The sequence below is a fragment of the Convolutriloba macropyga genome, chromosome 9, assembly GCF_964194025.1.
Source record: "Convolutriloba macropyga chromosome 9, txConMacr16.3, whole genome shotgun sequence".
Taxonomy (NCBI): Eukaryota; Metazoa; Xenacoelomorpha; order Acoela; family Convolutidae; genus Convolutriloba; species Convolutriloba macropyga.
In genome coordinates, this window is record NC_134476.1 from 53,048,638 (window position 1) to 53,055,816 (window position 7,179).

Here is a 7,179-nt window from a genome sequence, read left to right on the forward strand (position 1 = left end):
CCTCAATGGGAAGACAAAGATCTATGTCATCAATATGTCATCAAAAGACGTCCTAATAGGTCCTTTGAATAAGAAAACAACAAATACAGGCAAAAACCAAAATAAGGCAGAGAAGCGAGAAGAAAGTTTCGAAGCCATTTTAACCAAAAATCTTCTCTCTGAAAAACGTTACGTACAATCCATTGGAAGTATTCTCTAAGCCAATGGCAACCATAAATAATGGGATAATGGGATAAGATTTCAAAAGGAACCAAAATTACAAAAAAAGACCAATTTTTTTTTGAAATTTTGTGGCATTGAAGTCATAGAAGCAAAAGTTAGCAGATAAAACAGCTTACCTAATTATTAATTGCAAAAAAAAGATGTGTGTCCTTTTAATACTGAGACTGACTTACAGTTCATGAAAATAAGCTTAAGATTGCTTAATGTCCAAAAAGTATTATAAAAAATCATTATTAAAGTCTTAACAGCCATGGTGGCCAAAGTCTGCTCGGTCTGGCTAATACCTATCTTTGGGTTTTGTCGGTCTGGCGAATGCCTGTTTTGGGTATGATCGGTCTGGCCAATACATATCTTGGGTCGCGGACTCCATCCTGGGAGATTTTTTCTCAAAAAATTTGATCAGTCAAATTTCAAATTTTGCGTTTTGGGCTAATCTTATCCTAAACGTGATGATGACGAAAATCAGAATTAAATTATGCAGGATCTCAGTTTACTGAGTACAATTGACAATGTTCTCAGTAAACAATACACAAATCAGAACAAATTGAGAAGAACCGGGTTGAATTTTTCCGCCCAAAATGATGTAAGTGTGGGGCTGCAATGGGAGGATTTTTTAGGAAAATGCAGCTCAAAACTCTTACGTCTTTTTGGGCTGCATTGGGCTTCCAAGGGGGTAAAATGGTGTAAGAGTGAGGGGCTAAAAGACAAATTACCCCCACTCTTACATCTTTTTTGTTCTGCCAAGGGGGTTAAAACGATGTAAGAGTTCGGGGGAAAATTGTCTTTTACCCCCTCACTCTTACACCAATTTACCCCCCTTGGCAGACTGAAAAGGATGTAAGAGTGGGGGATTAATTTGTCTTTTACCCCCTCACTCTTACACCATTTTACCCCCTTGGAACCCCAATGCAGCCCAAAAAGATGTAAGAGTTTTGAGCTGCACTTTCCTAAAAAATCCTCCCATTGCAGCCCCACTCTTACATCATTTTACCCCCCTTGGCAACCAAACTCTTACATCGTTTTACCCCCTTTGGCAGCCCAACTTTTACATCATTTTACTCCCTCAATCTTACATTTTTTAGCCCCCATACCAGAAGACTGCCAGTCTTGAACCCACAACCTCTGTACCCTCAGCTGCGTCGCCTTATCCTCCAGACCATCAAAGCTTGTCCAACTCTTAACGGTCTATATATATATATATATATATATATATATATATGAATATTACTTGTTAGAATTGCCCCGTCTCAACAAATTACCCCCTCACTCTTACATCGTTTTACCCCCTCAGAACAAATTACCCTCTCACTCTTACACCATTTTACCCCCCTTGGCAGCCCAACACTTACATCATTTTACCCCCTCTGAGCAAATTACCCCCTCACTTACATGGCAATTTCAGTCAGGGGGGCTAATTCCTCAAAAGTCCTCCCATTGCAGCCCATTGCAGCCCACTCTTACATGGAAATTTCAGTCAGGGGGTAATTCTTGAAAAGTCCTTCCATTGCAGCCCATTGCAGCCCACTCTTACATGGCAATATCAGTCAGGGGGGTAATTCCTCAAAAGTCCCCCCATTGCAGCCCAACTCTTACATCATTTTACCCCCTCTGAACAAATTACCCCCACACTCTCACATCAATTTACCCCCCAATAGACAATTTACCCCCCACTCTTACATCAAAATGGGAGGATTTTAGGTAGGACATTCGACCCGGGGAACATAAAATTTGAAAAAGTTAGAACGAAGTCACCATTAATTATGTCATAAGGCATCGACCTTTTGTAATATACAGAAAAGCTGAGATTTGTAACTAAAGTACTTCCTCGGGGATCAATTTTGGTTGCTCTGCTATTCCTTATTTGTGATTATGATCTTATGGAATCAAGGAGTGACTCCAAACTTTTTGAACTTCCTGGTGATTACAGCATAACAAAATCCAACACCTGTGTTCCAACACCTGTGTTCGTTAAATTAGGCATTGAAGTCTGGAAGTTTAAGAAGAAATTGAACTCTGAAAATGATCTTGTAAATATAGTGCTTCATTCATTCGGAATTTTTTAAGAATTAATTTGAAAAAATTAAGATAGAACATGATTTTGGGTTCTTTATCGAACTATTTGAATTGGAGTCAACTGTTAAGCAGTATTCCAAACCAAAGAATTCCCCTCCCACTAATACAATTGCATCAATTAAAGCACACAATCATAGAAGATTTATACCGATTTTGAATATATTGTATCGATCATCATTTGCTGCTCCCAAGCATAGTTTGAACGATACTGAAATATTCGTGTAACCCAGGTTGAGGTCCCAGAGTGAAAGTACATATCCAGACCGTTCCAGACAAAAGATGCCTATGTCTAGGCCTCCCCGGAATTTCGTGCGTTCAAAAATTTTTGTGCGTTCTACGTGCATTCAAAAATCTCTATGTGCAAATTTTCGTGCGTTCAAAATCAAATATGACCAGGCTTTCGTGCGTTCCAAACCAAAATTTATGCGGTCAAATTTTGCAAAATTTTGCGTTCATGCCCAGACTATCGGACGTTCAATAACACCCATGTCCAGATTTTGCGAGGTTAAAAGCTTTTTGCGCGTTCTTCGTTCGTACAGAAGTCCGTATGTCCAGACTTTTGTGCGTTTATGTCGAGCCCTATCGCCCTTTCGATTATAGATATCTTAGGGTGATGGTTGTGATGAAGCGCCCCTTTAGTTATTATATTTTAAATCAATAAAAGTGCGCGAAAAAAGTATTGGTTGAAGAGGGTGCCAGCCATCAAGTAACTAAAACTTGATTTTGTTTTGCAACTTCAGCAAGGACCCATAATTCTAATCGTGAAATTGTCCAAAAAAAGAAGCAGAAAACTGGATGCGACCTTTCCTGCGTTCGACGTATGGTAACTTTTGAGCTCACGTGAGTTGAGGTTTTCTTGGTAGAAAACTTTCAATTGAGTGATCACTCTAGAAAAAAATGTTTAGTAAAACATGATCTCGCGTTTTTTCGCATTCTTGTTTCCATTCAAGAGATTTTCGTCCGCTCCAGGGTCACTATATCGCTATGTTTAGACTTTCGTTCGTTCAAAGTTGCATATGTCCAGACTTTCGAGCTTTCAAAGTTGCCTATGTCCAGACTATCGTGCGTTCAAAGTTACATATGTCCAGACTATGAAGCGTTCGAAGTTGCCTACTTCCGGACTTTTGTGCGTTCAAAATTGCCTATTGTCCAGACTATCGTCTGTTCATTCGTGTTTCCAGACCGTGTAATTTTGGGCTCACGACAACCCTTTGTGCGTTCATTTCTGTTTGGACATATTGACATTCGGTCTCTGACCTCAGCCTGGGAATGACAACTAAAAGACTTTAAGTCAAAACTCAGCGCCAGCTATTGCTCTGTTCCTCTAATAAATTGTTCTAAATCTCACTCATTTAGCAACTGATAGAAAACAAGTTGAAGTAACCAACAGTAATATTTTTCCGAGTCCATGACAATCGATCGAGGTAGAGGAGCAAATATTATCTACTTTTGACAAATAAAAACATACATAAAAATTTCTTTTTTATTTTCATCATATTAAACAACTATAAAACGTTTTATTCCATTAAAGTCTTAAAATTTTTTCAATTCGCTATTGTTGGCATCCTGTGATAAGGATGACTTTCTATTTGTTCCTTTGTTCCCCTCAGAAGGCGCTGTGTCATCATAAAATGAGACACAAGCAAAAAAACAGCTTTTCACAAATTCAATAAAAGTCTTTATTTATATGATCTGCATTTTTTCACCATGAATTTTGTAACCTTCAGTGGCTCCTTTATGTCAGAAATTGAAATAACAACGCATGAACAACTCTGCCGTCAAAAAAGTTATTTACTGAAATAGGGCCCACTTGACGGTTTCTTGTTGTTGCTCAATCGCGGTCACGGCTCAATCACGGTGTTTCGCATTATCTTTGTAAGCTTGTCCTTTTTGTTGTACCGCATGAGATTATAACTTCGCCGCCCTCCTTTAAAGTGAATAGCAAGAGTGATGGAAAACTTTCTACCAGTAGGATAGTAATTAGGTGTGTTTATTCCAGCCTTATATAGAAGTTCATGGATTTTTTTCTTCGTGAAACCGTATCAATAGAAGTATGTTTTTTAGGTTCTTTGTTTTCTCGTTTCTCTTTTTTTGTGCTCCTCGTTTTTCTACATTTTTTAAAATCTGGAGGCCAGACTTTTGTCTACCAAATTTTGTGGAGAGTCTTTTTTTCTAGTTTTGTCAATTTTAGTCGTGCGTTGAGTTGTCTTGGATGCTCCTATCTTGTATGGTGTGCATCTTTGTGGAGATGCTCGATAGCAGCCAGAGGTGAATTTTAGTCCCTCGCGTATTAAAGGACAACATAATTTTTGAAACAACACAAGACCATCTAATATCACCAATGAAAACTCAATTTCTCAGCCAAAACTGCCAAGTTGCTGTAGACAATAATCGTTCTAGAAGATCCCTTCTCAAGAAACCGTCTCAGACATTAATGAAACTACATGAGTTCACGCTTGGAACAAGAGCAAACAGAATACACATCAACTCAATTAGAAAAAACAGAAACACAAAGATTTTTCTTTTGAACGAATGCTTGAACTACAGTTTATTGACCCACTCTTAGAACTAAACAAGGATACACTAAGGTGTAAAATAATCAAAGACAAAAATTTTTTTTCAACATCCTCAAAGAATAACGCTTGGGTAATACCTCTTACTTTATATACTCCGCAAAAGGATAGTGACTATTGGACTGTGACACATAGAATGTGATCTTCTAAATGAATCTTTAAAAGCGTATCATAATGGAACGAAACAAAAACAAAAAAACTCAAATTTAAAGCGTCTATGTTTATTTTAATCCCAGCGATGGATAGAGAATACCGAACGGAAAATGAACGGAAAATAAATCTAGACTTATGTCCAGGCGTTAATGAAAGCCGCAGATATCAAAACACACAGTTCAATTTAAGCGTTCATGTTTCTATAACACAAAATTAAATATCCCAGGAACACAATAACTAGACAAATGTGTCGACTGAATTAAATGCCGAGAACATAAACTACGGATTAAAAAGAATCATGAACAGAGAACTCTATCATGAGGCGGCAACAAGCAGAATTCAGATGCTTTCCAATAGTTTATTACTGCTGTGTCATCTGGACAAGGGTGTTCGGCAGGATGTTTCCTTAAGAATACTGCAGGCAAATTTATCAGGGAGGACGAGGAGACCCTTTATTTGACAAATATGGAATTTAAAGAGATGAAGGCTCTTTGAACTCAAAAAAGGAACTAGGAAAATCAACCTTCTGAGTTAGTGAAACTCACTTTTTTTAAGCGGAAGACGTTGTAGTATCGCATTAGAGCAAAATATGTGTTTTGCTTGTAAAATACAAACTGAAGTCACAATACAAAAATATCACAGTAAAAAGACAACAAAAATTAATTGTAGCCAAGAGTAACTTGAGTGTTAATAAAAGAAAGAAAGCATCACAAATAACGTAACGATTGAATCGACTTAGATTTTGTTCTTGACTGCATGCATCAAGGAACGTTTGTTCATGACGGGATTCGTCAATCAGGTAAGTTTGTTATCTGTTAGTTTAACTAACAGGGGCACATGCGGTTGAAAATAACTTTCGGTTGAAAATAACTTAAGGAAACACATTAGGGAAATGAAAAAATATAACCTAAGATAAAATAACCAATGTTATGACCAAAACCAACGGCCATAATCAAAACTTTACTCATACAACCGCACTATTTCTCTTTTCTAGCGAAAAAACATTCCACCTTTGCATGCTTAATATTTTTTCTATATATTCATTCAGAAACCCTAACTTGGTCTAACAATGTGAAAACCCTTGAAGACTTCTATTTCACAATTTTAGTAAAGTCTTTAACTTCAGTAATTTTCTATAAAAATACTAGAAGTTTAAAATGCTTCAACAGCCCTCTCGACAGCCGAAAGTCAAAGAGTATAAAAGGTAAAAGTATTATAGAGCCAACAGTCAAACTCAAACCGCCTTAACTATTACTAAAACAGAGTTACGGTGCATTAACGACCTGAAACTGAACTTCTTCGAGAAGCTTTTTATTACATCGGTAATCAACAAGATAGCGTATGAAACAGTTCAAAAAGTTAACGCAAAATGTAACATCAGTACAGAATTTGAAACGCTGAAACAAAACGGGTGGTGTAAAGCTACCCTTGCTTTTGATAAGAAAGCAGCCGTTACATTTGTTCGGCGAACCTGGACAGTAGAAGGCAAACTGACGTCAAATCTGATTGATTTGATTTTTTAAGTGCTCAATTAGCAGTGAACTGCTAACTGCAATTGCTCAGGTGGTAGTTTACGCCACCTTTTGGTCTGTATTTGCCTTTGGTAATTTCGTTTGTTTCTGGTGGTTTATGTTGATTGCTCGTCTGGAGGAGGGAGGCAGTGAGATTGGCGTCGGATCGGGTTCGTGGTTTTGGGATTTCAGGGATCTTTCTTGTTTATTCACGGGAGGATAGAGGGAGCCTTGTAGTGGGAGAAAAGGAAGGATGTCTGAGTGTGTGTGTGTGTGTGTGAGAGAGAGAGAGAGAGAGAGACAGAGCGAAGGAATATAGTTTTTAGAGAAGACGAAAGAAAATAGAAAAGAGAGAAAGAAAGAAAGAAAGGCACACACAGTGCACCACCGGCAGCCAGTGTTCCCTTTCAGATGACAAGCAACCGGCGTGTGCACTGAGAGTACAGCGACGTGTCCTTGGTGTTGATGCTTATTGAGAGTGGCAGGCAGAAAAAATTCACTAGAGAAAGAGAAAGAGGGACACCCTCAGAGCACCACCGGCAGCCATCCTCCCATTCAGATGGAAAACAACAGGCTTGTGCATTCAGAGTACAACGGCGTGCGGTTTGTGCCTCTTAATGAGGCGGGTGTTTTCGCCTTTGCGGGGA